Here is an 11962-nt window from a genome sequence, read left to right as displayed (position 1 = left end):
TGTCCTATTTCTACAAACGAGTTTAAAATTTCGTGAAAATAGTTTTCTAAGAAAATTTTACTCATGAATTGTGAAAGTGTTCGTCCATTTTCCTCTATGAAAAGAGGTTCTAACAAGTTGCTGTCGTCAAATGGGCGATGACTAATAATTTCTGATTTACTAACCTATCTGTCATACGAAATACATTTTTCTTAATACTTTCGTAAACCATTGCCAAAATATCTGACTTTGTTTGATTAAAATACAAAAACTGGTGTTTCGTATCAAGAAACCTTGTATATTGCAAAAAAAAATTTAATTACCTAGTTAGCCTTTTAAAATTATCCCCTAATCTATTTTATTTTCAATAACTTATTTTATAATTTATCGTATAATTTATTAGGAATAAAATATTTTTAAAAAATGTTCTATGAAATAAAATGATTTGACCATAAATATATTATACCATTGAAAATTAATTGATAACTAGTTAATGTTGATCATTGAAGAATTAATTAATAGGCACAAAATATAAATATGCTTAAAAATATTTATTCATTTTATGTTTTAACTTAACACTTTAATTACAAATCAAATAAATTATTGAAATAGTGATTAATGTTGTATTTATAAATGTCCCTTATCTCTTATTGTACACTTATGTTTTTAAATGGTCATTACGAAAAAAAATTTCATTGATAAAAAAAAAAGCTAAAATAAACTTAAAAATTAAATTTCACATAAGTTTTTTTCAAATAATACACGTAAAACGATGGATCAATTGAAATGTAAGCATAAAAAATAATTAATTATACTAAATTAATAACGAGTGAAGATTAAATTTTTTTTTTTTTTTTAAGCTTCAACTTCTAAGGTTATTAGCTTGAACAAAATTAAATTATTTGGTTACATATAATATTATACAATAGTATTTCTTAAACTAGTTTCGCATATAAAAAATTTTTTTTTTAAAGATAAATTTATAACTCCTAACAAACTAAATTATAAAGTAAACGTTATTTATCAAGTAAATCTCACAAGAAATATTACTGAATATTTGTATAAATGTCTTTTTAAAGGTTTCTTAAGCCAGAATATTGGCTATTTTTTTTTTTCTAATATAACAGCTTGAGATCTATGATGAGTTTGCTTGTAAGGTTAAAAGTAAAAAAAAAAAATTCTACACTGATGCCTCCATTATGAGCCAATTTTTGCGCCTACGCCTGCAGACAACTACCGACGCCACAAACATAATATGACTGCACCCTCAATATTCATTTAAGCGCCGCAATAATTAATAAACAGTATTCTGTATAGTTCCATAAAATTACTACATTTACTTTAACTTCGGTTTAATTACCGGAAACATTTACCATCATTCCTTTGCCCCAGAGTATAACACTGAAAATGACAACCATTTATTTACAAGTTATTCAATTTTAATTAGTTATAGTCAATAAAATTAAATCGAAACAAATTTCAAATAATTCTACATTTTTTCCAAAAAAATCAAACATTATTTACGTCAATTGTAATTATATAAAAAAACTACATATTTATGAATGTTTTATCATAATTTGATATTTTATATTATTTAAAATAAACAACATTCTTTAGACAAAATTTAATTGTTGTTAATGTATAAAAGGCAGTTTATAAAACGACGAATGAGCCTCAACGTTTATGATTAAAATTGTAATTTAAGTCTGAAAGCGGATTATTAGAGACTGTCCCAACAAAAATTAATTATTTATGCATAAAATTATCGACACCAACCGTTTATTCTTCATTAATTATTAATGTCTAGCAGATTCATAAAATTTACTAAACGTTTATTATCAAGGTTCAAAAATTTGAAAACTATAGACTTTTTGTTTGGAAGATCGAGGAAGAAAGCCATGTAAACATGACTCATAACGACTGACTCAATAACAATTCCCCGTAATCTTCATATCGACCAAAACGTGCACAAGCGCTTTTGGCATGCCATGTTTAATTGCAAGACACATAATTAAGGTTAAATTGGCCGTTGTCCCAAGATAAAATGATAACATTTCGGAGGAAAAATTTACCAAGTTCTCTATACTAGAACTATATTTGCCAGTAATAGGTAAAAGTTGAAAATACTATTCGTAGAAAAATGTAATTGATTGCGAAATTCGGTAAATTTAAAGATCATCTAAAATAAATAAGTAGAAATAAACCAGATGTACGAAAAGGATCTCGCATCATTTAATAAAATTGAAGGCTGTACTTGAGTTTTAAACCTATTCCTATTCAATTTTATTCCCTTTCAAATTAATGTTAATAACACTCTTAATTGAATTCAAGCGAAATCAAAACTACTAGAACAACAATTAGAATTAGATACTTAAAATATATAAAGAAACTACAATATATGTTTAGGTAATTAATATTTTGTAATTGGGAAAATTTAAATTAGGTACAGCTATATTCATATCATCTTAAACATTTAAGTGAATATATAATTGCAATATTTTACAATTTTTTCAAGAGGATAATAATAAAAAAATTAAACTATACAATATATTATATACATCTAGCAAACAGTTTTCCACGTTAATTTAATTGACAGTGTTATTACTGAAAATATTTGTATTAGACAATAATTGTGTGGGTAAATTTTCAGTGTCATTTATATTCACAACACTGATGGCTCATATATATTAATTAGTCTGATAAACGTTCCGCGTGTAATGAAAGAATGGAATTAAAAAAGAGTTGAATGACTCATTCGGTAGCGTCGTTCTCAAAAAAAAAAAATCTCAGTAACATAATATTCATTTATATTATTGTACTGTTAATTTTTAATTTTTTGTGTACAATAGCCAATATAATGGTATCGACCTAGCCTAAAATAAAACCTTGAAATATGAATTTAGTGCATAATAATTGTACCCTTTTCTTATTTAAAATAAAACATATAAATTACATCATCCTTAATAATAGTACGACGATCTTTGTTTTTGGTACGAGTGGTATTTTCAATATCTTTTGTTTTTAATCATGTCACGAACTTAAAAAGTATATAAATGACAAATACTTTTATTAATTAATTTCACTAACAAAAATATAATATAAATATCGTAATATTTATGTATCAAGCTATTTATTTCAGAATCAAATCATTTTCTTTTCGAGTCAAATAATAAATCGTTATTTTTAATTTAACTAAATTATATGAATAACGTGAAAACTCCATAAATCAAGTAAATATAAAGTCAATAAAAGTATAAAATTATAGATTTAAAAATATTTTTTAAGTTAAAGTAACATTAAAAAGACTTGTGATTTTGTTTGGCTATGAACTCCATAACTTTTCTAGGATTTTTGATATTAAAGATAAATCTCTTGCGCTTAAAAGACAACGTTAAAACCTTCACAAATATCAACTCGACATAATATATTCAATCACATGGTACAAAAAATAAACCGTGCAATTTGAAGAAATTCAAGGATACACTAAATAAATATTTGACCTGAGACAGCATGAATAATAATAATAATATACACAGTTTTAAAGTTCATGAAGCAAATCTATGTATATTAATAACACAATACAACAAATAATGAGATATTTTATATTGTACACAATATTTAAGAGCAGATTTCACGTAATTTTGACGATAATTCGAAGTGTAGCTTTCGATTTTTCCATCATATTTAGTTTCTGAGGTAATTACTAATTAGTAAATTAAGCGTAGAAACAAATTGCGTTCATTTTTATAAGGCCCAATGGCCTTATAAAAATTAGCAGTATACCTGAAAAACTGTTAGTACTCCATTTAAAAAACATGTAAAAAATGGTCAACAATTTTAACTACTTTTAAATATTTAGCAAAACATTCTAAAGTTCTAATACAATATTATTTTAATTTTATTTATTGTTTTTGTCTTGTAGATTTTAATATTAGCTTAGGTACTTCCTATGTTTATCAAGATTAATAAGAAAATTTTATACAAACTAATAAATAAGTACACAACGAACGGAACTACAAACTAACACATATGGTACATGGCAAATTATATTATTGTCGGAATATCATTTTGTAGTCGATTACAATTAAAAAAAGAAAAACGTATTAAGATTGAGTTCAAAGTCTGAGAAAGTCTGTTGGATCAGCACGTGTTCAGATTGTCAATTTGTTTTCCTTAACAATTATTGTTATCATTCTTTAGTAAACTTGTTTTGTAAATATATTTTTTTATACATTTGTTTTATTATAAAATAGTGAACGTAATATTTATTTATTACGAAACACAGTGTAGTATATAAAAAGTTCAGTCTAATAAATAGATGTAAACTGGAGTACATTTTCTGTTTGGGAAAATCATAATAGTGTTGACCTACTTTTATTTTGTTTCAAATACTAAAATTTGTCTTCATAATTATTGTAACCAAAATCTCTAACAACAATTGTATTTGCGTTAACATAGCATGTTATTAAGAAGATAGTATTTAATTATTTTTAAACATTAACCAGGAATTAATATTGATCATGACTAAAATAATTACATGTTAAATATATAAAATGGAGGGATAACATTTTTTTTATAAACGGTATGCAAACGTATACAAGCATATTTGTAATATTTTTACAAGGTATATTAATTTTCAAAATCGAAACTGAGCATACACTAGATATCTGTACATACTTCTCGAAACATTATTAACCATAGTCACAAATTGAAAACCATGGGAATGTTATCTTAAGAATATTATTATTCTTCCAATACATATCATAAGGTGTTATATTTCTATATTCAGTGGTTTAAATGGGAAAAATTACGAGGGGGGAATATAGTTTTTAAAAAATGAGAAGTGTCAAGCCACGCCGAAATGTCTCCTCTCAAAGGCTAAAAATGATATTGATCATAATAAGCAAATATAAATACTTACTCAGTAAGAAAAAATTATCTCAATAAATGAATAGATTAGTACCAACCTATAATTTTTGTTATTTCATTAAAAATAAATTAGAAATGAATATTATACAAAATCATAAAGTCAATATTAAAATTATTACTTATTTTGAATATAAATACAAAACAGTCTTTTTAAATTTTAAATATTATACTATAACAAAAATAAGATGAGGAAAAAATATTAACAATTATCAATTTATGTAGGTATCTATGTATAAAAATATGAAATGACAAATATAGTTTTATAATTTATAAAGTATTCAACAAACTAAAAAATGTATCAACAACCTTGGTAGGTTCTATTGATATAACAAATGTTTATATCACCTTAAATTTTTATTTCTATCACTTTATAACCCTAGGAGCTGGAAACAGTTACTGGAGTCGACAGGCAGAGGTGATCCTTTATTTGTTTTACCCATAATTAAATTTTTTTTGCAGTTGTGTTTTTATTTATTTTTATTAAGTTATAATAAAAATAAAAGATTATTTCATCGTACTCAGTTTTGTTTTTTAATATTCAATTATAATTTTATACTATTTTTTATTTGCTGGCTTGGCAACTCGAAGTTTCTATAAGTTATGAACCATTTATTTCCATTAATTATTTTCAAATAGTTTTGAAAAAACATGTAAAAACACACATTTAAAAAAATTGAAAAAAAAAGGATGTCCGGTAAATTATACTTACTCCTTGAACAGTAATGAATTGGTAAAAAATAATAATAATCCATAATGAAATACCAGAATTATTACAAATGTTACAAAACTTCAAAACAATTTTTTTTATAATCTTAGCATAAAGTATTTAGCCAGCATTTACGTCATCCATACTCTGTATGAACTAGTAACTACTACCATATCGTTTGTCAAAAAAATTGTATACAAATTTAAAAATATAGCTCAATCATATAAAAGAATGTTAGTAGTAAATTGAGATCAGAAGTGCACTTAGTTAAAAACAAACATCATTTTATATTATCTTATAATCATATTAAGAAAAAATTAAACGGATAACTTGAAAAATGTTCCACTAATAAACGAAGTAATTTAACCTAAATGTTAGAATCATTAAATAGATTTCAATAAACAAAAAAACGACCAAATAATCTTTAATATTTTATCATAGTCATACTTAAAATGTTAGTATTGTTTGTTTATACAATTTNGATTTCAATAAACAAAAAAACGACCAAATAATCTTTAATATTTTATCATAGTCATACTTAAAATGTTAGTATTGTTTGTTTATCTATATATACTTCTACACGAACCCCGATACAATTTATCTGATTCTACAAAAAAATTGTTAAAAATTTCCTGTTTAACGACGATATAGAATTTCCCCACGAGGAAGCTATTCAGGTACACTCATTTACAAATGCAAACAAACACAGCAACTATAAAATTAACAATGTGATAGCTCTTCATGAATGACGTGCTCACATGCTCTGTTGGTGACTCATTCTTCAATGTTCATACAATAGTGTAATTCTTTATTTCCTCGACAAAAGTGATATAACCGTTACCAGTAAATAAGTACATACATTTTATTCTAACCAGATTAATCCACAAGTACAACCATAGTGTACATAGTATGATGGTATAATAGGCTTACATTATTTAAGTTGCATTATGAATGTCTTAGAAGTATAGACATAAGCTACTTCGAATCAGTTGAATAAGTAGGTGGTACTGATTCATCAGTCATTACGATAAACAATACAATATCGCGTAAAAGGGAAACCTGCAGCTTAAGTGATTAACACAAACAAATTTGCTAAGGATCATTTGTTAAAATTTGTTTAATAGTCATTATTGCACACGCTTATATTTACTTTGAGAATTTTAAAAGTATAAATCGTTTAGATATAACAAAAGTTTTAGAACAGTAAACAAATACATAGTGGATTTAATGTAATATGTCGTTTGTCAGAAAACCATTTTTTACATTATTTAGGCCATTTATTTATTTATTTATCATACTTTAATCTTTTATTTTTACCATAAAATGTATTTTTGTTGTGATCACCTCTAAACATCAAATATTTTTAATCTCTCATGATTTTTAAAAAAAACTAATCGATTTAATGGAAATATTTGTAATATTCTTCGAATAACAAAAATATTTATGTTTAATTTTCCTTATTATAATTATTATTAGTTATCATGTTTTATTATTAATTTAAATATGAAACTTCTTAAAAATACCCTTTGAACATAAAAAAAAATTAATTACTACAGTAAATATTAAATTATCATTATGTATTTTAAATTATTCGAGTAATAGATTAAAAAGTAATAGTCATCAATCAATTTTAATCTATTTATTTTTAATCGTATTTTGTAGAGGCTCCGAGACTTTTGGAGCTTAACGTAAACTTGGAACGTTGAAATTTTTTTTAATGAATCTATAAATTTTGATCAAGGAGTGTAATTTTTTACTTAGACCGTAAAATTTCTAAATACGATTTTGTTTTTAATATAGAATAAATGTCTGCCCTATTAAAACCCATGAGAACTACTTAAAACCTAACAACTGAAGCAATTTTTGAATCTAATACCTATTACTCCATGATAATTCAAACCAGGAGGGTCATTTCAATTTTTCTTTTTTTGGGGTGTACGAAATTTCAAGTAGGTAATAAAAATAGATATACCTACTTAAGTAAATTATTCTTCATTTAAGTTTTTCCATAGATTATGATTCACAATCAATAATCAAAATCAATAAACAATTCACAATCATAAGTAATAAATATAAATTGTAATAATACATACTATTTTGAGATTATATAATATAACGTAGTGTCGGGGTCGTGGCAATATTTGAATTTTATATTTATCAATTCAGTAGCGTTATCAATTGTTGCCATTAACTGCGCGGTAAAAAAGTCGTGATAAAAACAGTTACGAACATCAACCTCAATATCTTGCGTCCGGTACGAATATTAATGTTCAGTATGATATATTTATTGTTAACAATTGTTTGTTTATTAACCATGTAACCATGATAATAAAATGTTTTTGAAATTTAAATTTATGTATAAAAATTGGTGCATTATTTTTGCNTTGTTTGTTTATTAACCATGTAACCATGATAATAAAATGTTTTTGAAATTTAAATTTATGTATAAAAATTGGTGCATTATTTTAACAAACCCAATTGGGACTGTTTTAAAGTAGGGGTGCAATCGTACACCCTGACACCCTCCCCCAAATGACGCCCCTGGTGCAAACATAGAAATTTAACTAATATTTGGCAATATCTTAAATGAAAATCGTAGCGCAGTTTAGTGTCATCACTAAAAAATATATTAAATATCAAAATTGTCTGTTGAAATTATTTAATTTAAATATAGATTCGGTTTATAAATAGACAACCTAAGTACATTTATTTCCAGTAGGTCCAAGTAAAATCACATAAATTATGAATAGTTATGTTCGATTTAAGTGGTATTTCAATCTTTCATTTATTTATAACATCAAGGAGCGTACAAGAGCACAACCATGACCTCAATGATTAGGAGAAACTTAAAACGCCTGCGGCATAATAATATATTACTAAATTTCTTTGAATTTTAAGAGAGATGCCAAAAAATCACTAAAGAAATATAAAAGGATTATTCAATTACATTTATTATGAGATAATTTTGAAGTTTTTATTGTTTTTCTCCTAAAAATACTATAATACTATAATAAATACATTTATGAGATGCTCCGAAGCTAACCAATTAACTACAATTTTTTTTCAAATCACTTTCTTTCAAAAGTATTCACTATTTTAATCCAACAATGCTATTTTAATACTTTTAATAATACTCATAGTAATAATAACGTGGTTTAATTAAAAAAGTGAATACTTCTAAAATAAAGTGATTTCAACAAATTGGAGTTATTGGGCTTGGCTTAGTGGTGTATTTAGAGTAAGGTACGTGACTGGAAAATGCTAATATTTTTTCAAGCAATGTAATAATGTAAAATTATATCAGTCTTTAATATTAATTAAAAAAAATTATCACTCTTTTGAAATTTGGTTGTGTAAAAAAAAAAAAGGATTTTTAATGTGTGTTTCAATTATGTATGTAGTATTTTTGTGTTCTTTTTTTTCAATTTCTATGTAGCCAATTAAAATAAAGTTTTGATCAAAAACAAAATATATATATCATTTAAATTTGATGGTACTTTATCGATGAAAAATTTTTTTTGTATCCTCCCATTATACATTTTTAAATACGTCCCTGAAACACATTATATGCATTTGCTAATTTTAATCAATCGAGTGTTAATAAAAATATACTTAAAATATTTTACTAAGAAAAAAAGAAATTTTTTATGCATAAAAATAACATTCTTACTTAAACAATATTTATAGAGTCTAAATTAAATTTAAGGAGTTTATTATTTTTAGATTTAATATTCGATTTTTAATAAATGTTCTTAGAGGAATTTATACGACATAATAAGCCATATAACTTTCAAATTAATGTAACGAAATCAATTTTAAATCTTTTAATTAAAATAAATCATTTAAAATTAAAACTATGTACTACTAAAAGTCAAACATTACATTTTGCCTTAAAGGGCATAGTAGATAGATTTATTATGATAGCACACTTTATTTACTAAATAAGTTTGATAGTAATCAATTTTAATCAGTGGTGTTTTCGGGAGATACGCAGATATACGGTATATACCAACTAACTTTTTTTAAATTAATGAATACTCTAGAAAAATAATACTTATATGCTATTTTTATTGAAGGATATACGCTGATTTGTGATCATATATCCTAAAATAAAAAAAGGAAATTTTGTGAAAACACCTCTAATTTTAATTTAAAGCGTTGTTGTTTTCTAGATAAATATGAACCAAGTGTATTTAAAAATAATTTCTAATTATACAAAATGCGCAAAGGACAAAACGAAATTATACTAATGACCCGTGCAACAAGTGAATATAATGTTTTATAATTAACTGTCAATTATATAAAAAAATAATTCATAAATATTTAAATACAGTTTAATATAATCCCTAAAGAATAAAATTTATTAGAATTTACCTTTTAATACAATTGTTTTTCGTTTTTATTCGACAAAAGTATTATTGTGTCGTCGACCTAAACTACAATGGCCATCCATCTAAAAGTTTAAAATCTTTCGGAAGAAAAAAACTCAAAAAAATGCAAATAGAATGTGTGTCTTAGGATTTATTACATCAATATCACAGAAAATACAATTACAAAATATTTAGATTTTATCAAATAATGTAGTTTTTTTATTTTCAATGAAAAAATGGAAAAATGATTGTGACCTTAATAACATATACTGATAGTTAAATGAATTTTCTCGTCATGATATTTCTATCATAAAAGGTAAATTATACATGAAAATTTTACAAGAAATGTTTACATTTCCTTTATTACATTGCCTTAACTGGTTTCATAAATAATTTATGAAACCAGTTTAATTATTGTTTAATTTTTTGAGTATTGCGTATTATGCAATAATCAAATTTTTTGTGTTAAATAAAAGGATTATTTTCATTTGTCAAATAAAAGTTATGTGGTTTTATATATTTTGGTAAATATTTGTGCATATCTGAAACTATTACATCGATTATTTAAATTATTTGATTATTCCCATTACTAGATATATTTACAATTAGACGATGGGGNTTCCCATTACTAGATATATTTACAATTAGACGATGGGGTTCAGTCTGTATTATAACTATAGCCTATCAATGAAAATACATCAGATTTTCAGTTAGCAAGGAAAGAAGTTTCTTTTTTTTTGTAATAATGCACCGGTCTCTACTTTTTGATTATTTTGCATAAAACTATATAACAACCAAACATAAGAAAATGATCCATAAATATAATGGGGAAATACAACAACCTTAAAGATCAAAAACAGAAGTTAAGGTGTCTTTGACGTATATAAGATTACTATACTATAATGTACATATAAAATGTCAGGTTTATGAATGAAAATGGATACATACAAATTTTAGTCAACCTGATTACTAACATTTCAATTGAAAATGAATAGAACTATATAATTGTACAAAATTGTATGACTGATAAAATTTGTTTGAATGCATTCATCTTTACAGAACTATAGCCTGATGATTAAAACAAAAATTACTCCATGTATAAATAAGTTGAGTAACATAATAGTTAAATTATAGATCGTATTCAACACCAAATAATAAATCAGAAGTACTTGATCATCACACACTACTTGACAATTAAAAAATTTAACCGTCGAATAAATTGACTTTTGAAGTCAATGACAAACCACTCGAAGTACACACAAGTATAGCTGGGTTTAATTTGTTCGCAAGTATAAATTAATAAAGTGAAGACTTCCTTCCGGATTCCAAGAAACAGCCAATGCGTCATTCGTTGAAACGCATCACGATGTGTTGTCATCGCGCCCATTCTAAAATACACGTAAAAAAAATAGTACTATACAGTATACTCAGACAATCATGAATGAATGAATCATACTTTAAACTTCAATGAATCATACTTTAAACTTCAATGAATCATACCGCAGTATAACAATCTCAGTACCACACACAAATAAAACATTTGATCAATAGATTATAATTTATTATCTAAAATCACGTCAATAAAAAAAAAAATACTTACCGGTTTTTTAGAAATGGTTAATAATTATACATTTAAAAATTAAATTAAAAAGTGCTCAATATGTATATGACTATATTATAAGTTCAAACCCAAAACGTATCTCGAATTTAACAATTTTTTTTTGATATCTTTTAACCTAAAATTTGGATTTAGCACCATAATTATAAAGAAACCTTTTATATACATCTAAGGTTATTTCTCCATCATAAATTGGTTTAATCAATGCATTTTTCAAAAAGTTATGGCAATGTCAAGTTTAAAAAAAGTATTCAAGTTTTTTGTCTATTTCAATAATATAGTCTAATTATCTAATTAGTAATTAATTAGAATAAATGCTATATTGAACAGTTAAATTATGATAAAAAAGAAGTAGTACAG

The sequence above is a fragment of the Daktulosphaira vitifoliae genome, unplaced genomic scaffold, assembly GCF_025091365.1.
Source record: "Daktulosphaira vitifoliae isolate Bord-2020 unplaced genomic scaffold, ASM2509136v1 Scaffold_3, whole genome shotgun sequence".
NCBI classification, from domain to species: Eukaryota; Metazoa; Arthropoda; class Insecta; order Hemiptera; family Phylloxeridae; genus Daktulosphaira; species Daktulosphaira vitifoliae.
This window is presented reverse-complemented; position numbering follows the sequence as displayed.